Raw genomic sequence first — 24,974 nt, forward strand, 5'->3', positions numbered from 1 at the left:
TTAAATGCTCAACATCACTAATCATCAGGAAAATGTAATCAAAGACACAATGAGATATTATCTCATCACACGTAGAATGGTTATTATCATAAAGACAAAAAAATAACAAATGCTGGTGAGGACGTGGGACATGGAGAAAAGGGAGTGTAGTGGCATGATCCACACTATAGCCTTAAGCTTCTGGGCTCAAGGGATCCTCCCACCTCAGACTTTGAAGAACCTAGGACTACAGGCATACATCTGGCTATTATTATTATTATTATTTTATAGAGACAGGGTCTTGCTATGCCTATTTGGCCCAGTCTGATATCAAACTTAAGTCCTCAAGTGATTCTTTTGCCTTGACCTCCCAAAGTGCTGGGATTACAGGCATGAACTATTGCGCCTTACTTAGAAAGGAAAACTCGACGCTATTGGTGTGAAAGTAAACTAGAACAGCCACTATGGAAAACAGTAAGACGGTTCCTTTAAAAAACACAAATAGAACTACCATATGATCCAGCAGTCCCACTAGCAGGTGTTTCTCCAAGGACAAGAAAATCAGTATGTCCAAGAGATAACTGCAAACCCATTTTTAAATAAGTTAACACTCCTTAGACAGTCTCCAAGAGGCAGCTGATACATAATAATAGTGCATCTAATTCCCTGTACTGAGCCAAATGAGCACCAGGTCAGAAGTGAGCACCAGGTCAGAGGTGAACCACACTTCTGGTGGGCATGGAATCCATCTGCAGAACATCAATGACCCAAAGTGTCAAGGAGCCAGCCCAGCGAGAAGAGAGAACCAGGTGAGTGGGCTGGGAGCAAGTGGGCAATGAGCAGGAGACTGATAATGAACAATGGATGTGTGAGGCTACACACTGCATGATTCCAAGTACATGACATTTTGCAAAAGGCAAACTGTGGTGACAATAATAGCAGAGTGGCTGCCAGGGGATGGGGGAAGAAAGGGATGAACAGGTGGAGCAAAGCATTTTTAGAGATGTGAAAACTATTCTGTATGATACCGCCATGGTGGATACTGTCATTGTGCATTTGCCAAAACCCACAGAATGCACAACACAGTCCTAAGCTATGGACTCTGGTTAATAATAATGTATCCATGTGGGTTCATTACTTGAAACAAATGGACCACATAATACAAGATGTTATTAACAGGGGAAATGGAGGGTGGGGGTGCTGAGGGAGTAGATGGGAACTCTGTACTTTCTCCTCAATTTTTCTGTAAACCTGAAATTGCTCTAAAAAACAAGTTAAAGCCTATTAATTTTTTCAAAATGGATGAGGACAAGGAGAATATCATAGAAATAGTGAGAATCTGAAGGAAGAGTCTAACAGTTTAGCTGGCTAAGCTGAGCCCAGACACAGGGGGCAGGTTTCAGGGACCACTGGTAAAGAGTAATAAAGACCCACTGACAAAGAGGGAAAAGGATGGGGATTGAAGATCCTGATATTCACAGCAAGGCAGAGGGGGCCTTTCCACTACACAAAAAAGATTTTCTCCAGAGTAGCTTCATTCTACTTTAATTTCTTTCTTACGCAGAAGCTACCAACCATAAAATCTGGTTAGACGCTTGTAGAGTTTGGCTAAATGTGTTTGAAAAGATAGCTTTACTTGCAGTGTTAAATTTTTGTAACCCTCGTTTTCTAAAAAGCAAGGATGATTCTTCTTCCTCTGCTAGAAGCTACAGGTGCTGACCAACTGAGTGGCAGTAAACCCAAGTTTTGACCTGACAGGTCAAGGACCTAAAAACAGAGATGCTGGTGAGATTTTAAAGTTGTGAACTCCTAACTTGTGATGAATTTGTGGGGTAGGGGGATGGAGGATTCTATTTAAACCTGGAAAAATGGAGAGTTCAATTAAAAACCTTACAGTAGTAAAGCATGCATTTTGCCTGTGTGCTTGTGTTATTTAACTCCCCCTGTTCTGTTTGGATTACATTTTAAAATAGTGCTTATTAGTTAGTCCATGGCTCCAGGCCGAGGACTTTTATTTTGTTCTAGAAAAAAATATGTGAAAAGCCATCTTTGAATTTATAATGAGCTCAGCGTCCTTAACAGCTTTCTACCCACCCATGGTGAAGCCATGAGCCATGATGGTTTGGAGTGGGCAAATTTTAGATTCCAATCCCAGGTTCTCTTATTTGTAATAAGACTTTTAAGAAACTTTCTCAACCTTTTTGAATCTTCATTTCTCATATCTAAAGCAGATGAGAACTGTGTAAGGATAAATGAGTAGTTTATGGCTGATTTCTTGCACAACATCTAATACACAGTGAAGACCAAATAAATACTGACAGCTACTCTTATGCAAATTTCCTGCCTCTGTACCCTGGCACCTCAGAGAAAGTCTTGGGGATCTGCCTATCACCCTCCCTCTTCCTGTAACTGCTTGGTTTGTCTTTCTCCATTTCCAGCTCCATAGCTCTGGCTTTGGTTTCTCCTCCGCTCAATCTATTTCAGACTGGTTCTTGACTGGGAAACCCATTTGGTTATTGACTCTCATTTGCCTCTCTGGAAGCAGTCTCTTGACTCCATGGCCAGTGGCTGCAGGCTCAGTCTATTCTGTTCCCACTTTGTCCTCTGGCCTTTAAAACCTAAGCCTTAGCCAGATCCTACCTGGTCCTAGAAGGGAGTTCAGACAAACTATTTTACACAAACTGTTACAATCTTCCTTTAATAGAAAGACATTTAAAATGCAAATGTTCAAAAATTAGTGAGTGCATAAATAGATGATGGGCTATATGGTAGGATCTTATACAGCCTATAAAAGAATGTTTACAGAATTTTGAACAAATAAAAAAAATGCTTTGGTACAGTCAGGGTACACTGGAAAGAAGAGGAGTGTCACAAAGACCTGGGTGTATTCTGGCCTCAACATTCATTTGCAGTGTTACATATCACAGGTTATTTAAGCTCTTTGAGCCTCAGCTTCCTCATCTATTCAAAGGGGATGGAAACATACACCTCTTAGGATCACTTTTGACAATTACATCAGATAATAAATGTAAAAACTTTAGCAGTCTGAATATTCCAATAAGAATCAACTCCAAATAGCCAGTATCAAAACAACAAAAACTGATTTTTTACTCACACTTCAAGTTCATCAAAGGTTGGCTGAGGGCTCTGTTCCAAATAATCTTCAATCAGGCACTCAGGCTGATAAAGTCCACGATCTGGAGCTTCACCTGCCACCAAGGCAAAGGGAAGGAATTTAGCAAGTCACGTGGCTGATCTCACAGTTTCTTTCTGCAGTGTGTCATGGCCATGCCTAACTTCAAAGAAGAGAGGGGAAGCCAGTGATGCCACATGCGGGAAAGAAGGGAACCAAAACATAAACAAAGAGCACCAGTGACTATCACAAATACCAATTATAGTGCTGGCCCCTAGAAGTTTTCCATAATAAATGTATGAACATATGATGCATAAAAATGAGAATATGTTACCATTTTAACAGCAATGACTTGACAATCAGATTATTGATCAGATAAACACTTTTTCTGCTTCTGGATTTGTTCTGTAATTATCAATTTTGCAGAATGAGACTATATTACTTTTAAATAAAGATAAATGAATAAAAATAATATTACTATTTATGCCTAGCTGTTTTCATCAAATGTTTAAAAGAATAATAGGATTTAAAAATCATTCTTGATCTGGCTCAGTGGCTCATGCCTGTAATCTCTGCACTTTGGGAGTCCAAGGCGGGTGGATCACCTGAGGCCAGGAGTTTGAGACCAGCCTGGCCAACATGGCGAAACCCCATCTCTGCTAAAAATACCAAAATTAGCCTGGTGTGGTCACATGCATCTGTAGTCCCAGCTAATCAGGAGGCTGAGGCAGGATAATCGCTTGAGCCCAGGAGGCGGAGGTTGCAGTGAGCCAAGATCATGCCACTGCACTCCAACCTGGGTGACAAAGCAAGACTCCATCTCAAGAAATAATAATAATAATAAAACAAAAAATAAAAATCATTCTTCCCTCTCTGTTAACTGCAACTTTAGCTGCTCAGTACTTAGTGAAACAAACAAAAAAGGATATACAAATTTCAGAAGAGCCAAGAAGAATGTTAGCAGCCTGTTGAGCAGCATTACAGATTCGAAAGCTCGATTGATAGCACATGCCGAAATATGGGAGTTTTAAAACTGTACTGTAAATAGCATTGGCATAAGATACATAAAGATGGCGACAATAAACACTGGGGACTACTAGCGTGGGGAGGGAAGGAAAGGGGAAAGAATTGAAAACTAACTTGAAAATAGTGGGTACTATTCTCACTACCTGGGTGGTGGGATCATTCATGTCCCAGACCTCAACATCACGTAATGTACCCATGTAACAAACCTGCAAATATACCCCTAAATCTAAAATAAAAGTTGAAATTATTTTTTAAAAATGATACCGCTAGTGAGGATCCTGCATAATAAGCAGTTTTATCCCAAATTGTTTGATCAAAGTTTAAAGTCCCCCTCAAACCTCATCTTACTTGCATTCAATAAAATTAAAAAATCATAATCTTTGGTTAAAATAGCCTCAAGAAGCCTATTAAAAATTATAACTTTTGTAATGGAAAAAGGTGGCTGGATGTTTTTAAAAATTCCCCTAGGACTGAAGAAACTCGAAGCATGTTTCTAATAAAATAGAAACTCCTTGTGAATGATATTGCAGATTTAACGTCCTCCATTAAATTTCTCCCCATTCAGCAAGGAAAGCATTTTCTTTCTGTCTCTGTGTGCAGTTACCAACCACTGACCCAGCACCCTGGCCTGACTCCCTGACAAACAGTGACCCCCGAGTCTGGGGATAGGAGCTGGCTGCTTTGAGTCACAGTTGTCTGGGCCAAAGATGTCAGTTTTGTTGTGTTTTGTTTCTTACTGAGGACAGGGTTATTGGAAAGGGGTTTTGAGTTAAATGGTGCTTATAAACCAAACCAATGCAGCATAATATTGTACTTCTGCTAAAGAAGATGCAGGCAAATCATTTATTTGGCATCAAAATTTTATTTTCTTCAATAAGTTAATGTCACATTTAAAAGGTGGAGGAGATTGATATATATTAAAAGAGAACTTTAATGCATAATGACCACATAAAATGTGTGGACCTTAATTAGTTCAAACAAACCAAAGGTAGAAAATATTTTGTATACAACTGGGGATATCTGACTACGGGCTGGGTATTAGAAATGTCAAATAATTATTATAATTTTTGTTAGATGTAATAATAATATTACAATGCAGGCAAATGTCCTTATTTTTATAGAGATATTCTGAAGTATTAGGCATGAAGAATGTCAACATATTCATAATTTTTAAAAATTAAGCAAAAAATAGATAAAGCAAATGTAGCAAAATGCTTATAGTTATTGAATATAGAAGATTATTCAGAGTATTATAATATTTTATCCACTTTAGCTGACAATTTTTCATTATAAAATTTCTTACTAAAATTAAATCTGAATGTTTTATTCAAAATTACGTATTTAAAATATTTCTTAAAATACATATCTAAAATATTTTAAAATACTTTTTAAATCTTAAATCTTTTCATTATAAAAATTTTTAATTTTCCAACAGTAGAAACAATATAAGATATGAGAATACAATGATAATACCAGAGTCTTATCAAGCTGGGAAGGAAATCGGAGAACATTTGTTTCAACACTCTCACTTTTAGAAATGTGGAAATTCCTGCCTCAAGTGACTGGAAAGTTACCTGAGGCTACATAACCGGTTGGTGACTGATATGATTTGGCTGTGTCCCCACCCAAATCTCAACTTGAATTGTAATTCCCATAATGCTCAAATGTCTTGATGGGAGATAATTGAGGCGTGGAGGCAGTTTCCCCCTTGCTGCTCTCCTGAGAGTGAGTTCTCACAAGATCTAATGGTTTTCAAAGCATCTGGCATTTCCCCTGCTGCACTCATTCCCTCTCCTGCCACCCTGTGAAGAGGTACCTTCTGCCATGATTCTAAGTTTCCTGAGGCCTCACCAGCCATGTGGAACTGTGAGTCAATTAAACCTTTCTTTATAAATTACCCAGTCTTAGGTATTTCTACATAGCAGTGTGAGAACAGACTAATACAGTGACAGAATTTAAAGGACAGGCAAGGTTTCCTGACTCCTGGGTACAACTCTACAACCACATTCTGATTCCTGGATTCTGTCCTGCCCACAGGTGGTCTGCAGCTAAGCCAACACAGCTGCTACTCCAGAGCCACCAACTCCACCTCCTCTGGGCCATCTGTTGCACCATGGACACCATCACCACAGTTGTCCCTGCCACCGCTATGGACTGACAGAAGCTTCAGTCACTCCACCCTTATGCCAATCCCTCCTCAGATGCTGTCCCCACTCTCAATTTGGCAATGAAAAAACTAGTACGGTGCCCACTTCCTTCCAACACTGGAACTACTTTCACCTCTGACCTCTTAGGTTCTACCAGAGTAAAGAGAAGGTTTACTGTCACTTTTAACAAAGCAAATACCTCCAAAAACGCTTTAGTCCTAGGAGATATATCAATTGAGCCATATTTGCATTTCTTTAATATAATCTTTTTTTAGGATGTGAATTTTTGAAGTGTGTTAGCAAGGAACAGGCAAAAGACATCACGTGGATTAAATGCCTGATGTTTTCTCAGCAGGAAGGCCCTGCAAACATTTAGGCAGGTTATAAAATTACAAAGTGCCTAAAATTGCAAAAACAAAATTACACAGTTCATATTGATAAAGAAAACTTAAAAGTTTTTAATTCAATTCTCATTTATCATTCTAGTTTTAAATATAATCTTCCTTCTTTCTTAAAATTTAATTTCAGGAAGATGCTTCTATTGTATTTTTAATTCATTTATTGTATATATTTATGGAACAACATGATGTTTTGATATATATATATATCTACATAGTGAAATGATGACTACAGTCAACTAGATTAACATAACTATCCTTTCACATGGTTGCCTTTTCTGTGTGTGGGAACCATGCACACTTCCAGTGTACAATAAAACATTATAAACTCAAGTCCTTGTGCTATACATGAGAGGGCTACGCTTGCACAGCCTTTAAAAATGAAACTTGGGAGTCTGACCTCTGTCTCCTCACTGTACTTCATGAGTTGCTGAAGGTAGAACAGTTGAAGGATTATACAAAATACTGAACACAGAGAAAGAGAGTAACAGTAAAATATTACTTTTATTTATTATGATTTTGCTTTACCACAAAACTTCTATTAGCCTATGTTGTCTTCTGGCAAAGAATCTTAGTTTTTTTGTCTTACTTAGGGATTAGGAATTAATTTCAGTTATGGGATTTTTGATACTCTTAGTTCTATTTAGTGCCTATCCCCAGACCTGTGAGGCCCAACTGGTAGCAGGGAATATAGGAAAGAATAGATCAGTCCACACTCGGAGTCCCTCCGCAGTGCCCCTGCATCCTGCTCTGCTCTCTGCAGCGGCGGATCTCAACCTCACCTTCCTGCTCTTTTCTGCTCTGGCTGCTTCCTGGAACTTCACTCCTCAGCTCTCAGAATTTACAACTGCTTCCAAACTCCTTCCCATCTCCCAGACTTTTCCTGGCCCTAAACCTTCCAAACGACACTTCCATTGCTTTTTGTATTCCAACATAAAATAACAGTTTATGGTTGAAAGTAACTGCCACCCCCTGACCCCCAAAATTCTAGAACTAAAAAAAAATAATCAAAATCAAAATTTAATTAGTTTAGAATGTGTACCCTGTTTTACTACGTGTTTTGTGGTTATCCTAGAAATTTACTCATTTATGTTAATTTATTTAATAGCAGAGTAAATTTAGTGAACTAGCACACAGGTCAGAAAATTTTATCAAGAACAAAAGCTTAGCATGACAAAAGAAAGAAGAGAGAAGAGATGTGGGAAATTCAGTGGCAAGATCTAACATGTAGTTGATTAAAATCCCAGAAATTAAAAGAGAAAATAATACAATAATTGAAGAGATAATGACTGAGAATTTTTCAAAACTAATAAAAGACATAAATCTGTAGATTTAAGAAGTCCAAGTAGGATAAATAAAAAGGAAATTCATACTTAGATATATCATGATACATAATGCATAATTGCAGAAAACTAAAGAGAAAAATCTTAAAAGCAGACACAGGTAAAAGAACAGATTATGTTCAAAGGAGTGACAGACTAAAGCCTACCTCTCAGCAGCAATATCAGAAATTAGAATGCAGCAGAAAATGACCTTCGAAATACTCAAACAAAATAACTGCCAACATAAAACTCGATACTCAGCTGACAATATCCCTTGAGGATGAAGATAAACAAAAAACATTTTCAGATACACAAAAATGAGAGTATTTGCTCCCAGCAAACCTATACTAAAAGAAAACTAAAGGACATTCTTTAGGCACAAATAAAGTAATCTCAAATAAAGGTTGGAGATATAGAAAGAAAAGAAAAATGACAAAAGGGATAGATATAAGGATAAACCTAAATAAGCACTGATGTTGAAATTCTAACCTCCAATGTGATGCTTTAAAAGATGGGGCCCTTGGGAGATAATCAAATGTAGCTGAGGTAAGAACCCCTTGTGTGGGGTAAGTGTCTTTATCAGACACTAATCAGACAGGAGTGCTCTCTTTCTCTCTGCTAAGTGAAAACAGAAGAAGGAAGATATCCACAAGCCAGGAAGAAGGTCCTTAACAGGGATGAACCTGCTCGTACCCTGATACTGGACTTTCCTGCCTCCAGAACTGTAAGAAACAAATGTATGTTGTTTAAGCCATCCAGTCTATAGCATTTGGTGATAGATGCTGGGGCTGAGGTATGGATATGAACTGAACTAATTCAATCATCATGGAGACTTAATGAAGACCTGTTTTTATTATCTACACCTTGTCACTGAGAAAAATGAGGCACAGGGAAATTAAGTAACTTGTCCAAGATCAGATAGGTCATAAATGGTGGGGTTAGCACTCAATCCCAGGGACTCCGGTGACAGAGTCTGTGCTTTCATTGACTATTCACCATTGGGTGGGTACAGTGTGAAGAAATTGAATGGACATCAACGTCCACTTCTAAAGCTTGGATTTGGGCAGATTTGGATTAGAGAATAAAGACTGGCAGGTGAGGGCTTGTGCAAGTGTTAGCCTAAAAAATAAAGAAATATGGTGTCACCTATGCCTGCAAACACGAAGCGTTATGGAATGAGTTGCTCAAATTCACACAAGGTAGCAATGGGGGAGCTTGCCTTCTTTAGATTAACCTTCAGATCCCTCTCATTTTGGGTAACTGTGGCATGTCTCAGAAGCAAGGAGGATGAAAGCCAGAGAAAAGGCATGCATGGTTCCAGTCTAACTCCACAAAGAGAAGTCCAAAGAAATGCAGAATACAGGCTGCTTTCCTCAGTGGTTTTTGGTGATCAGTTCTTCTCTTCTCCAGGCTCACCCAAATGTAATGTAAGCCCAGCCTTCCATCAACAACTGCCTTAAAAATGAGTTGGACTAAATTGACTGGAGTAGGATACAATCTAAAAGTAAATGAGGTATCTTTACTTGATACCACTGAATTTCTCCCACTTTAAAGAACATTCCCTTCCAGATGCCCCCACACCTGAAGTCATGGTCCATCTGTCAGCAGCCATCACTGCATTTCCCCACAAGACATGCTGTTTGCAGCACAGCATGGGACAAGCTCTCTCACAAGCTGGAACTAGAACCTATTTACATTTCTTCCTACAAACATGAAAATCCTGAAGTGTCTTCGATCAGTTTTGCTTTTGCCTTTGAAACAGATCCCTCTTACTTCTCTAGCCGATTTAGCTCCAGGTAGTCTTTCTTTCAGGGGAGGGTATACTTAGTGGGTATATGCTGCAATGACCCAGGATAGCACCCAGTAAATATTTGCTGGGTGACACAGTCAAAGAAGGCTTCCCCTGAATGCTTTGCATGAACCTAAGTTTTCATGGGCCTAAAAGGGGAATGACCATTATTTCCATATGAATTTGGCCTGGCATCAACACTTCTTGCTTCCTCTGGTTTTGATACCACTTCTTCCACTGCCAATTTCTCATAATTCATCTGGAAGCCTGGGACAACTCAAACTGTCCTAATACTCAAAGTAACTCCAGAGCGTGAGAGAGTAATTCCATGGGCTCCAGGCAGCAATACCCAGGGACTGAAGACCAGTGTAGCAAACTCTCCTTTTGGAATCTTGGAGTATAGAGGGAAATATCTTGCCAGGGGGAGACTTGTTTTGGCGTGGAAGCTTATTTTACTCCATGGTAAAGTAGAAGCTGTGACAACTTAAAGTGGGTAGGGAACACTGGCATGTGAAAAAGCAGAGGCAGTTCGTGATGGCAGCGGATGAAGGTCACATTTGCATGTGATTCAAAACACTGAGGACAGAGCCACTTCAAGTAGCTGTCATGTGGCAATACCTGTCCATGTGCCAGTGCCCCAGGGACTTCCCTGCAACAATTATTACACTCACTTTCCCATAGCTGCTTTGATTGCTGGAGCTGGACTGTCACTGGGTTCCTTGTAACTTTCTCAGGCAGACACAGCAAACAGATGTAATTTATGGTTGTACCTGTCTGAATTGCCACTAGTCAGTGTTGGGATTCCTAGTTCAACACCTAATTGGAGGTTTACATGGTTTTTGGTGTTGGTGCCACTTGCCATTAATTTGTAGAACTTCTTAACTGGAAGAGAAGTATTTCTTTAATACTTACTATAATGTATTCATGCAATTAACTACATTGTTCACCTCCCTCGTCAGTCCCTGAAATCCTTGAGGACAGGTAGAGTGTCTCATTCATCTTCATGGTCCTACACTTGACACAACGTCTTTTCAGAGTAGGTACTTAATACAAGACTGTTAAGATGCCATCTTTAGCAATCATCATCCTATATTAAATCTTTTAAATGATAAATCTAAGAGACTAAAGCCATATGTCAAGTGGAAGAAAACCTATTCAATTCCCTAATCCCCTTTACTTCTTCTCACACAACTGCAGTGAATTCAAAAATGAGAATGGGGAAAACCTGCCTAGTTTTGTGCTCACGATTGAAAAATAACTACTTTGATATAGGGCCCTACACCAAACATTCCAAGAAATTCTTGGGGAATACTGAAATACAGAGAGCCTCCATAATTGTTCTCCCACACACAAGGCTGAAGGATGCCCAGTATCAAGCGTACAATATTAAATGCACAGAAAACCTGGTTCTGTAGTCAGAAGCTGCCCAGTGGAAGCCAGGATTCAAACCAATTACCCTTTTCTGCTCAGGTTCAGCTCCCTAGCTTCAGAAACTACATAGGTCAATTCATAGAGACTTTCTGTGAGGTGTTTCTTTCTGCTAGGTATACCACTTTCAGGGGTGCACTGAAAACAGCCTAGACAACTCTTCCCCTAAAGCCTTCAGCCTGAGGGGGCGTTTGCCAGCAAAGCCTCCTGCTGTGCCCGATACCGACACTGCTATAAACAGCCTTCAGTAAAACATGCCTGTAGAGGACCAGATTGTAAGTATTTCAGACTTCGCATGTCACATACATGTAAACTGCATATCTTTGTTTTCTTGCTTTTGTTTGTTTTTTACAAATATTATAAGTATTACAAAAGCACTCTGCATTGGAGGACTCTACTACAAAAATTTAGGCTGCAAAACTGGATTTGGCCCCCAAGACCCAGCTAGCAACCCACAGAAAGGTCAAACTGACCTGCTAAATGTTAGCGATGCTCTTTACTCTGGTGGTACTTCCAACACAATCATAAGTTCATTAGATAGAGCGTTTTCTTATTGAAGAGTTAATGATGTAGGCTCAGAAAACCCAGTTTTCTCCCTCCAAGTTCCTGTGTGACTCGGGCCTGTGCACTGGACTTCTCTAACCTTCAGTTACTTCATCTCGAAAACATGGATCATAGATGAGCATCTTACAGGGTTGCTCAAAGAATCCAATGAGATAATGTATGTGAAAGTTCTTTGCAAACTATAAGTTCCATTTAAATATTAGCTGTTATTATTGTTAATGTTACTGAATTCTCAAAAACATAATTACTCTGATGACATTATGGTTTGGTTTGTATATATACAGTTCCAGTGACAGATAGTGTGGGAAAATACCAAAATATATTGGTTTGAATTATAAATTATTAGAAAGCTTCCAACTTTTCTCAGAAGCTATTATTTTGTTTGTGTGGGAAACTGCTTTTAAGGAAAAATTGTGGTTTCCTAACTTTCCACAAAGGCTCAAAACCACAAAGGAAAAAAAATATTTTCATAAAACATATTTGTAGAGGTCAATTTTCAAATGCCAAAGATTTTGTCCTCTTAAAATTAAAATGAGTGGTGGCTCATTTCTTTGAAAAAAGAGAAATTGAGATTTTGCTAAAAATTGATCTAATATACTTTGGTAAGGAGGATGCACATTGAACTAAATGCTGCTGGCTGTTTGTGGCAGCAGTGCTTTCTTGCTTCATACATTTAGGAATTGAACAGTTATTAATTGTTGCCAAACTTGGGCAACTGTCAAGACACAAAATGAATTTTCATTGTTCCCATGAGACTTTTAAGGTATTTCTCAGGTGAAAGCAGGTATGTTCATGGCAGTATGGCCATAGATTCTTAAGATATGTCTCCCAAAAAAGTTAAATAAGAGCTTCAACAAATTGTGGTCAATACGATAATCAAGCACACATATTTCAAAAATCGTATTACAACTTTTGTTTGTATTTTGTTTGTGTAAACATTAAAATATGAAAATCATACAAAAATATAAAATACTATCTCCAATTCTCCAGTTTATTTAAATCTTCACCATTCAATATCAGACCAGATCTTTCTTTTAAAAACCTTGAAATGCTTACCATTTAACTCTGCCAGCTCTTTTATTCTCTGGGCCCTCATCTTTATGCTCACCTGAAAACATGAGCACTTCCCAGTATTTTTAAGTGTTCTCAAACTCTCTCCTCAGCTCCATCTCTCAGATGATAAAATCACTCACAAGTAGTTATGTAATATGCCTATTCCAATTCTTATAAGCTTTATGAGAGCAGGGACTTTGTCTTGCTCCCTGCTAAATCCCTATGTAAGGAATATGAAAGCCAGCTCACAGCATCACTCCCGGGGCCTCCATTACCCCTGTCTATCTAAAACTCTGTGCATAACTCAGCGTTCTGCCCCATTTCTCACCAGTGGCCTCAAACTCAATGTATCCAAGCCACATGTATCACATTTAGTAGCTGACTCACAAATCTCCTCCACCTGACTTAATTATACCAATGGAACCACAATTTTTAAGTCACTTAGAAGTGTCTCTTTTCCCTTATTAAACACCGATTTAATTGCTAAGTTATCATTGCTGTCAACTCTTTTTTTCCTTCTTAGATTCCAATATAATAAACCAGAGTAATGTTGAGAATGGAAAGAAGTGCTAACTAGATGAGCCATCAGGACCAGCAGGATACAGAATCAACCTGGGCTATTCTGAGAAAATGGGACATATGGTCACCTTAGCCAAATGCTAAGTTAGTGCAAAAGTAATTGCAGTTATTGCCATTACTTTTAGTGGTGAGAGCCACAACTACTTTTGCAACATCCTAATACTGTGCTAGAAATCATACATAATACCAACAGTGCCTGTCCCCTGGCCCGTCACCAAGCAAATACAAATAACTATGAACTTAAGTACAAAGTGATAATTACCAACACTTATATAAACATTTTGGAAAGTTTGCTAGATAAATAGATGTATTTTGGCTGGGTATATTAGGTAAAGTGTAACAGAAAATGTGACATTTGAAGGAGTTTTAAACTGTATTTATGATTTAGACATGAGTGTATTGGAGGGGACAGCAAATCTGCTGAATGAGTAGTGAGACCACAATAGAAATTTCACAGTAGAAATTTCAGAAAAAGAACTAACCAGGAAAATCGCAATAAAAGATAGTCAAATATCCAATCAACATATGAAAAGTTGCTCAACCTCATTAGTAATAAGGAAAATGCAAACTAAAGCTACAATGAACTATTCCTACACACCAAAAAGGCTGAAACTAAGACGACTCATAACAGAGAATCTTGTACTATTAATGGAAATGTAATTGGTACCACTGCTTTGAAAAAGTATATGTCAATATTCACTAAAGAAGAACATACAGAATTTATACTTGCCCTATGATCCAGCAATTTCATTTTCTAGAAATAAACATAGAAAAAAAATTCAGGTATTTATGCATCAAAATATTTTAACAGCATGTTCATAGCAATATTATCCACAATAGTTAAACACTGGACATAATCTAAATGCCCACTAAGAGTATAAAGGATACATAAATATTGGTATATTCATACACAGAAATAAATGAAGTGTCAATAAATGCTCTATATAATTTATAGAAAACAGCATGATTAAGTCTCACAAATATAATCTTGAATTAAAGAAGCTAAACATGATTGAATATATGCTGTATGATTTGCATAAAGCTCAAAAATAGGCATAAGTATAAAATTAGAAATCAAGACAGTGTTTACCTATGGGGAAGAGAATGATTAGCCATGAAGGAGGCTTCTTGGCAATGTTCTGGTTCATACTTGGGCAGTTGTGATAATCTATTAAATTGTACATTTACAATTGGTGTGCACTGTGTATTTTGCTCCAATTTAAGAAGTTTAAACAAAAGATAATGAGAATTTTCAGGAATTAAAGAATTACATGAATCTTCATTTTGAAATGACACAAGTTGCATCTAATGGAATAAAAACCAATTCACATTTTGTGAAATTTTAGAACATAAAAGGTAAAAATAAGACTGTAAGAGTTACTAGAGATAAAAGATTATTATAAAAAATGATGACTACATCAATAGCAAAATTATCATCAGCAAAAATGATTAATCATCTAAATGGTAAAGAGAAATATATTAGAATTTTATCACCAATGAAACTATCTTTCAAGAGAAAACATGAAATAAGGATGTTTTCAAATGTACATAAAGAAAATTTTATGCAATTTATGAAATATCTGTGAAAGAACTATTAAAAGTTGCTATTCTTACAAGAATAAAACATACATTTAAAAAGAATTATAAGGAGAAAATATTAAATCTGTAATCAGAGTGGAATACATTAGGCCACTTCTATCAGATGACTAGTGGATCGAGCAGACCTAAAATTTGTGAGAATAAACAAAATCCTCATAACTAAATTAATGTATTTTATCTAACAATGGAATAGGTATTTCTACACTCAACAAATAGAGACTACCCATGTTTTCCAAGCACCCAGAAAACGGTTCAAAAATTGTCCATGTGCTAGATTACAAAGTGAGTCTCATGGATTTTATAGAGTAAATGCCACATAGATGGTTTTCCCAGACATCCATGCAATTAAATTACATATCAATATTGAAATAATAAAGCTTGAATCTAAGGAAATCACACTGCTAATTAATTCATAGATAAAAAAAAGAAAGCTATATTGGAAATGTGTGAACTATCTAGAACTGAATGACTATGAAAACCCTAGATATCAAATCAAACATTGCAGAGTATTAAGTGGAATTCAGTTATTTTATTGCTGTAGCTGCATTTGATTTGCAAAGAAAGTTTAAAATAAATTATAAAACATTCAACTGCTGAAGTCTAAAGTGCCCAAAAAATATATTCACATAAGACTAAAAAGAATGTTTTTTAAAAAGAGAAAAATCATTTAAAAACAGCAGAAGTTAATGGAAGAGAAGGCAAAGTAACACATTATGATCCCAATGCAATGAAATTTAAAATCAGAATTAAAAAATATATTAGTTTAGAGACAAAACCAATACCAATGAAAACTAAAAACAACAATGTTTAAAAGTTAATCATTAAAACTATGGCACTTTCAAGAAAATAGGAAAAAATAGGATCTAAAGCTAGACAGAATCCTTAGACTTGACACCAAAAGCATGATCCATAAAAGAAAAAATTGATGAACTGATCTCACTGATACTTCAAAACACTTGCTCTTGTTGAAAGGATGAAAAGACAAAATAAAAACTTGGAGAAATTATTTGCAAATCACATGTCTAACAAAGAACTAATATCTAGAAAATATACTAAGAACTACTCAACCTAACAGAAAAAAATTCCAAATAGAAAATAGTCAAAAGACATGAACAGACATTACACTGAAGGTGACATTCAGATGGCAAATAACCTCATAAAAAGATATGCAGAATCACTAACCGTTAAGGAAATGCAAATTAAAGCCACAATGAGACATCATTACATACCTCCTCAGAATGACTAGTTTTTTTTTTCATAAAAGTGTCACAAAATCAAATGGTAGTAAAAATGTGGAGAAGCTATATTGCTGATAGTCATGTAAAAGGGCACTGGAAAATAGTTTAGCAGTTTCTTATAAAAATAAATGTGTACAACATACAACTCAGCAATGACACATTTGGACATGTACGCAACAGACCTGCAAACTTATGTTCACATAAATGCCCAAACACAAATGTTTATAGTACCTTTATTCCTAACAACCCAAAACTGAAAACAACATAACTGTCCTTCAAAAGGTGAATGGTTAAACTGTGGAGCATATATATCATGGAATATTATTAATCAATAAAATGGAATGAATTACTGTCACATGGAACACCTTAAATAAATATCTGAGATATTAAACAGACTTTTAAAAGGCAATCCCGGCTGGGCACGGTGGCTCACGCCTGTAATCCCAGCACTTTGGGAGGCCGAGGTGGGCGGATCACGAGGTCAAGAGATCGAGACCATCCTGGCCAACATGGTGAAACCCTGTCTCTACTAAAAATACAAAAAAATTAGCTGAGCGTGGTGGCGCACGCCTGTAGTCCCAGCTACTCAGGAGGCTGAGGCAGAAGAATTGCTTGAACCCGGGAGGTGGAGGTTGCAGTGAGCCGAGGTCATGCCACTGCACTCCAGCCTGGCACCTGGTGACAGAGTGAGACTCTGTCTCAAAAAAAAAAAAAAAAAAAAAGAGACAATCCCAAAAAGGTTATGCACTATGTGTTTCCTTTTTATGTAACACTTTGAAATAAAAAATATTCAAAGAAAGAGAAAACAGACTAGTTGTTGTAGGGGTATGGAAGAAGTGAGGATGTGGAAGGAAAAGGAAGTGGGCATGAAAGCCTCCTTGTGGTGAAGGAACTGTTGTATATCTTGAGCATGTGAATATTGATACACTGGTTGTAATAGTATACTATGGTTTTGTAGGATATTACAAATGGGGAAGCTGATAAAGGGTACTAGGATCTCCCTGTATTTATGTCTCACAACTCCATGTAATCAACCACTATCTGAAAACAAAATACAATTGACATAATAGAGTGGGCAAGATAGCTTAATAGGAGGTCACAGGCTTTACTCTCCCTGAAAGAAAGTCCAACTAGCAACTATCCACAGACAAGAACACCTTTGTGAAAACCCCAAAACCCAGGAATGAGACTGAGACACACAAGTGGACCACAGAACCAAATAAAAACTGCATTAGAAAGAACAATCTCATTTCGATGACATCATTCCCTCTCCCTCCACCAAGTCAGCATAGAGCCACATAGAGAGGATTCCCCTGAGCTCACAATTTCCGTAATGGGACAAGAAAACTGGAAGCAAACATCCAGTTTCCCTAACATTCTGAGATACTTCCCAGGAAGCCCACCTCTATCTTGCCAGACACAAAACAGTGGGGATAATGGCAGTGCTAGACCACCTGGGTCAGGTAGAAACAAAAAAAGGAGGTGAACTCCAGTGACCAGTGTACAGATCGTGATGGTAGTTCTGTGTTCCTAACAGTGGTGGTGACAGATGAGAGATAGCAGCCAATGGTACAGCTCACCTGCAGAGCTGAGCTGGTTGCTCCCAGGACTGTGAGAAGTTCAACCTGGCTTGAGTTTCTTTACAGCCAGTCTCCAACCCCAACCTCAAATCCTATCCCAAGGCCCACCCAGACAGGGAGATGCCTGCCACAGTACATTTCTGCAGAGAACAGAGGCTTAACCTGCCAGACGTGGGAGTTCAAACAGGCTGGTCTTGAACTCTTGAGCTCAAGCCTTGGCCTTGGAATGTGTGACCCAGCCTCAGAGCCTAAACCAAGGCTCCACTCAGGCAGAAAAACACCTGCCACAGCACATTTCAGCAGAAAACAGAGGCTGGTCTTACTCAACTTGGGAATCCAAAAAAGTAAGCCCAGCCTCAGAATTCACTCCAAAGCCCCACCCACAGGCAGAAAGACAAGTCTCAATCAGGTATCTCTGTGGAACAAAGAAAGGCAATTTTATGGAGCAAGGAAAGACAGTTCTATGGAGCAAAGTCTCTGGACCCATTTATCTTGAGCTGTAACTCCACCTGACCTCAAAGCCCACCCTGCAGCCCTACCCGACTGCAAAATGCAAACAGTGGTTCCACCTGGCCAGGGAATACACGCTGCAAATCTGCCCAATGTGTTGTTATTGTAGTGCCTAGCCAGCAGCTAGGCCTGTTTGCAAAGCCCAGTCAATAGTCTTGCCAAATGGTGGAACCCAGCCAGTAGTCCCTCCAGACCTCAGAGCAAAGACAGTAGCCCACCCAACTAAAGAAACTGACAGGAATCTCTGTCTGCTCAGGGTTGGCATAAGCTGGCCCATCCAGGATCAGAGCTAGACTGAATAATGAAAATCTATCCCTGCCAATAACACCTGTAGAGTCCAGAACAGGTGCCTCTCTCCTTAAATGTGTAGAAACCAATGCAAGAACCCAAGAAATACAAAAAAAAAAAAAAATCAGAGAATCATGACACCACCAAAGGAAACTAATAAAACCCTAATAATGAACACTAAATAAATGAAGATCTAAGAAATAGCTAACGAAGAATTTAGAAAAATTCTCTTGAAGTTCAATGAATCACAAGACTATACTACTAGGAACTTAAATAAAATTTGGGAAATCTATGAAAACAAATTTAAAGTTTGAGAAAGAAATAGAAACAAAATTTTTACAAGTAGTAATTCTAGAAAGGAATAAAATGAACTAAAAAATTCAATGGAAAACTACAATAACAAGCTTCAATAGCTGATTCAATCAAGAAAAAAGAAAAGAATCAGGCCAGGTATGGTGCCTCAAACTTGTAATTCTAGCACTTTGTGAGGCCAAGGCTTGAGCTCAGGAGTTAAAGACCAGCCTGGGAAACATGGCAAACCCCATCTCCACAAAAAGAAAAAAAAATACAAAAAATTAGCTAGGTGTGGTGCCACATGCCTGTAGTCCAAGCTACTTGGGAGGCTGAGTTGGGAGGACTGCTTTAGCCCAGAAGCTAGAGGCTGCAGCGAGCCAAGAGCACACCACTGCACTCCATCCTGGGTGACAAAGTGAGACACTGCCTTATTAAAAAAAAAAAAAAAAAAGACTGGGCATGGTGTGTCGCATGCCTGTAACCCCAGCACTTTGGGAGGCTGACACAGGCAGATCACCTGAGGTCGAGAGTTCGAGACCAGCCTGACCACCATGGAGAAACCCCATCTCTACTTAAAAAAAAAAGTTAGCCAGGTGTGCTGGTGCATGCCTGTAATCCCAGCTACTTGGGAGGCTGAAGCAGGAGAATACCTTGAACTCAGGAAGTGAAGGTTGTGGTAAGCCAAGATCGTACCACTGCACTCCAGCCTGGGCAACAAGAGTGAAACTCTGTCTCAAAAAAAAAATGAAGATGAGTATTTGAAATTATCCAGTCAGAGAAGCCAAAAGAAAAAGAATTATAAATAATGAAGAAAGCCTGCAGGAGTTATGGTACACCAGTAAGAGAACTAATATTTTTTTGAAGTTTTATTTTCTTTTATGTATTTATTATTTTTTACTTGATTTATGTGCTGAATATGTAGGTTTGTTACATAGGTATGTATGTGCCATAGTGGTTTGCTGTATCTATCAACCCATCTTCTAGGTCTTAAGCCCCACATGCATTAGGTATTTGTCCTAATACTCCTCCTCCCCTTTCCCACATCCCCCAATGGTCCCCAGTGTGTGATAAATCCCTCCCTCTGTCCATGTGTTCTAATCAGAACTAACATTTTCAAAACAGGAGTTCAAAAGGATAAGAGACCGATAAAGAACCAGTAAGCATTACTAAAGAAATAATGGCTGAAAACTTCCCAAATATGAGAAAAATGCAAAGACCCAAGTTTAGCAAGCACAAAGGCTTCAGTAAAATTTAACCCAAAAAGAGGAATTCACTAAGACACATAACATCCAAATTATCAAAAATCAAAGACAAAGAAAAAATTCTGAGTGGCAAGAGATAAGAAACACATCACATACAAGGGAGTCCTAAAATGGCTATCAGTAGATTTCTCCACAGAAACTCTGCAAACCATGAGAGAGTGAGATGATATATGCAGAAAGCTGAAGTTAAAAACAAACAAAAAACAGAAACAAAAACCACAACCTGACAACCAAGAATGATTTTACCTGAAAAATCTGTACTTCAGAATTAAGAAAAAAATAAAAGCTTTCCCGGACAAAGCTAAGGGAGTTCATCACCACTAGCCCTGTCTTACAGGTATCACTAAAGGGCATTTTTTAAGCTGAAACAAAAGACTGATAATAAACAACATAAAACATACAAAAGCGCAAAACTCAGTGGTATAAGTAATACAGAGTCATATTCAGAATATTCTGGGATTGTAATGGTAGTTTTTAAAGGAATTTTATCTATAGCACAAGGATTAAAAGGCCAAACTATTAAAAACAACTCTAGCTGAAATAAGCTGCAAAGAGAACAAATTACAAAGTGATATTGATTTTGGCATCGAAAACACAAAATGTGGGGAGGCAGAACTGTTGTTTGCAACCAAAGTTAAATTGTTATTAGCTTTAAATAGCCGGTTTTAAGTATAAAATGTTTTATGTAACTCTCACAGTAACCACAAAATAAAAATCTATAGTAAATGCACAAAATGTAAATAGAAAGGATTCAAAACATCCCACTACAGAAAACCATCAAAACACAAAGATAGCAAAAGAAGAAGAAAGAAACAAAACGTCAATTAAATACAAAACAGAAAATGATTTACAAAATTACTGTGGCTAAGTCCTTACTTATCAATAATTACTTTGAATGTAAATAGATTAAGTTCTCCAATAAAAAGACATAGAGTGGCTAAATGGATTTTTTTAAAGACCCAAATATATGCCATGTATGAGAGATTCACCTCACTTTTAAGGACACACACAGACTGAAGGTGAAGAGATGGAAAAGATATTCTTCTATGTAGATGGGAGCCAAAAGAGAACAGGGGCAATATGATACTTTACTTCAGACAAAATAAAGTTTAAGTTAAAAATTTTTTAAATAGACCAAAAGAGACATATATAAAGGGATCAACTTAAGAGAATCTGATAATTGTGAATCAATACATAAGTGACACTGGGGCAGCTGAATATATACAGCAAATACTAAAGTACTTGAAGGGAAAACACATTGTAATACAATAAAGGGAGGCGACTGCAATACCCCACTTTCAACAAAGGACAGATCTTTTAGACAAAAAGTAAATAATAAAATATTGGGCTAAAACTATACTTTAGATTAAATGGATCTAACAGACACACGTAGAACATTCTACACATATAGAATAGCAGTGGAATACACATTCTTCTCAATTACATACAAAATATTCTTCAAAAGAGGCATATGTTAACACAAAACAAATCTGAACAAATGTAGAAGGATTAAAATGACATTAAGTATCTTTTCTAATCACAGTAGTATAAAACTAGAGATCAATAACAGGAATTTATTAGAAATTTAGCTAATGGAGATGAATCCCCCTATGTTAGTTTAAACTCATGTTTATATCATTAATTTTCTATCTTTATATTTATAAACTCATTTGTCATCAAAAATACCAAAGAGATTATCAAGATCCTCAGCTTTCAAGGCTTTTTTTCCTCGAGATTTTCTCAGCTGATTATTCAACCATTCTTTCCAAGGATTCCGAGGTACAATTGGTACTTCTGATAAAATCAGACTGATCTGACTTCTGATGTGTATCATTTCTTACAGGCTTAATTCCTCATAATTGGATTCATTTGACTGCTACAAGGGCATAGAAAAGGTGATAAAGGTGGTTTCAGTAAGAAAAAAAGAACAGTAAAAATTATTCTGTTTTGCTTTTTCTGATGCTGGAGAGAGGAACAAAACCATTTTATCAATACATGTCCCACATCTTTGTTCAGAAAGTAAATAAACTGGCCATTAAATTAACAAGACTAGAGAAACTCTGAATATTGATCCAGAACTCAAGCTTATCCATCAATAAAAGAGACAAAACACTCTGATTTTAAGCTTTTAAAGTAATAGTGTTATTATCTGTTGATCTTCAGCCAGAAAATTGAAGGGCTGCTCCTTGTCAAAACTTAATCTTTTCATTTCAGAAGGAGAGAACTTTAAAAGCTGGTACAAATTCTTATCTTCTTCATGTAGGTTAATTTTAGGAAAATTCTCTGAGAGAAGCAAGGAAGCCCCTATAGGTTCTTTCATGAGGCCAATCATCCTGATCACAGAGAAAAATGACTGATAAGTCAAATTCTATAAAATCTGCACAAAATGAAGCTAACAGGTTACCCAGGTATAAATAATACGGTACTTTATATACTGATTATGGAAGAACTTATATGGAGACCCTCTCTCTTCATATAAATTCATGACATTTTTCTTTTAAATGTCTACAAGAAGAGATGGTAACAAATATCATGAAGTGCTAATATCTTTAATGTATACATTTGGCCCTCCAAGAAGCATACACCAAGATAAGATTTCATCATACAAGAGATTCACTGGGAAGTGCTTGTAAAGACAAGGAGGAAGGGAGCTGGGAAAGTGATCTGGTTTGGCTGTGCCCCCACCCAAATCTCATCTTGAATTGTAGCTCCCATAATTCCCACATGTCATGGGAAGGACCTGGTGGGAGGTAATTGAATCACAGGGGAGGGCCTTTCCCATGCTGTTCTCATCGTGGTGAATGAGTCTCATGAGATCTGATTGTTTTATAAAGGGGAATTCCTCTGCACAAGCTCTCTTTCCTACCACCATGTAAGATGTTGACCTTGCTTCTCATTTGCTTTCAGCCATGATTATGAGGCATCCCCAGCCATGTGCAACTCTGAGTCAATTAAACTTCTTTCCTTTATAAATTACCCAGTCTCAGGTATGTCTTTATTAGCAGCATGAGAACAGACTAACTGTCACGCTGCTAGTAAAGACATACCTGAGGTGGGGTAATTTGTAAAGGAATGAGGTTATTTGACTCAAAAAGATAAGGAGTGCCTCAAGACTATGATCCAAGTTGACACCCTCTGAAAAAGAAGGGAAAGAAAAGTGTCAGACTATTGCACAGTTATAAGAAAGCTTTAGCTGACCTGAGACAAATTCACCAATTCAAGAAATGCCATATATTACAGTAATGAGCCTGCATTAGAACCTTTGCCCTGCTTTGCCATTGGTTAAGAACAGCCTATAGAAAATGTGGCATGAATACGGGAATGGATCCAGAAGAGCAAACTGTAAGACAAACTAAGTCAATTTTGCTCCTCACAGCAGATCAAATGGCATGTTTTCAAGACCACCATAATATATAAGGCGTTCTTACAAATCGATAAGATAAAAGAGGAAAATACCAATATCAAAATGGGTAATAGACATTATACCAAATTGTCTATTATCCACTCAGGCTCATTTTTTTCCTTTCTATGCTCTTCTCTGCATTTCAAAGGCTAGAATAATCCATGCCATCAGGATTCTAGGTCACAATTCACCAATGAGAGGAATTTTGTGAGATTTTGGAAAGTGGAAGAGAAGCAGAAGGCATTTCTCACCCGGTAACAGTGCTGTGCAAGGATGAAGACTTCAGCCAACAGTAGAGGTAAGGTTCTCCCAGGAGCTCCTGGGTGACCTGCACACCACTGGTGCTTCAGGCTTCAGGCATCTGAAATCACCAGCATGGTTTCCTGATACACCTGCACTTCAGAATTCCCGGAAGCTAACAGTAGCTTTCTCTAGTCTGTTTCCCAGTTTAACCTAGAAATATTATAAGCTCCTGATTCCCTGTATTAAATCCTTCCTGCATGAAACAACTACAGTTTCTGACCAAATCCTGGTGTATTAATGCGTTTTCACACTAAGACTGGGTAATTTATAAACAAAAGAAGTTTAATTGACTCAGTTCTGCATGGTTGGAGAGGCCTCAGAAAACTTACAATCAGGATGAAAGATGAAGGGAAAGCAAGGCACCTTTTTCACAGAGTAGCAGGAGAGAGAGGGAGTGCAGGAGAAAGTGTCATTTTTAAAGCCATCAGATCTCATGAGAACTCCCTCACTATCACAAGAACAGCATGGGGGAACCCATCCCCATGATCCAATCTCCTCCCACCACGTCTCCCCCTTGATACCTGGGGATTAGAATTCAAGATGAGATTTGGGTGGCGACACAGAGCCAAACCATATCACCTGGCTAACAGAAACATGAATGCCAAATACATGTATAAAACTAAAATCATAATTAAAGAATACAAAAAATAAGATTTTTTTACTTATCAAGTTGGCTAAGGTTTATTTACACATATTTATGTATTTGTCTAGTTCATTTTTTTAAATTTTTTTATTGCATTTTAGGTTTGGGGGTACATGTGAAGAACATGCAAGATAATTGCATAGGTACACACATGGCAGTGTGATTTGCTGCCTTCCTCCCCTTCACCTATATCTGGCATTTCTCCCCATGCAGTCTAGTTTATTATAAATAGTCCACGTTGGCAAGAGACAAACAATAAATAAGTTAAAAAACAAAACAGGTTCTGTTATGTACTCTTGTTGGGAGTTTACATTTTACATTTACATTTATAAGACCTTTCTAGGGGGCAATATCTATTATAACCTCTTAAATGTTCATAATTGTTGTTATTCTAATTTTGAATAGAAATTAATCATAAGAAAAATTAATCTTAAGG

The 24,974-nt window shown here is 37.6% G+C and overlaps 1 long non-coding RNA gene across 1 annotated transcript in view; it reads right to left on the minus strand.

Moving 5' to 3' along the window:
• Window positions 1–24,974, minus strand: part of LOC103787448 (uncharacterized) — a 265,763-nt gene that overhangs the window by 181,024 nt on the left and 59,765 nt on the right. Inside the window, exon 3 of the long non-coding RNA XR_004732653.3 lies at window positions 3,095–3,188. This is a non-coding gene — a long non-coding RNA (uncharacterized LOC103787448). The remainder of the gene's footprint in view (window positions 1–3,094; window positions 3,189–24,974) is intronic.

This window comes from Callithrix jacchus, chromosome 13 (assembly GCF_049354715.1).
Source record: "Callithrix jacchus isolate 240 chromosome 13, calJac240_pri, whole genome shotgun sequence".
In the NCBI taxonomy this organism is placed as follows: Eukaryota; Metazoa; Chordata; class Mammalia; order Primates; family Cebidae; genus Callithrix; species Callithrix jacchus.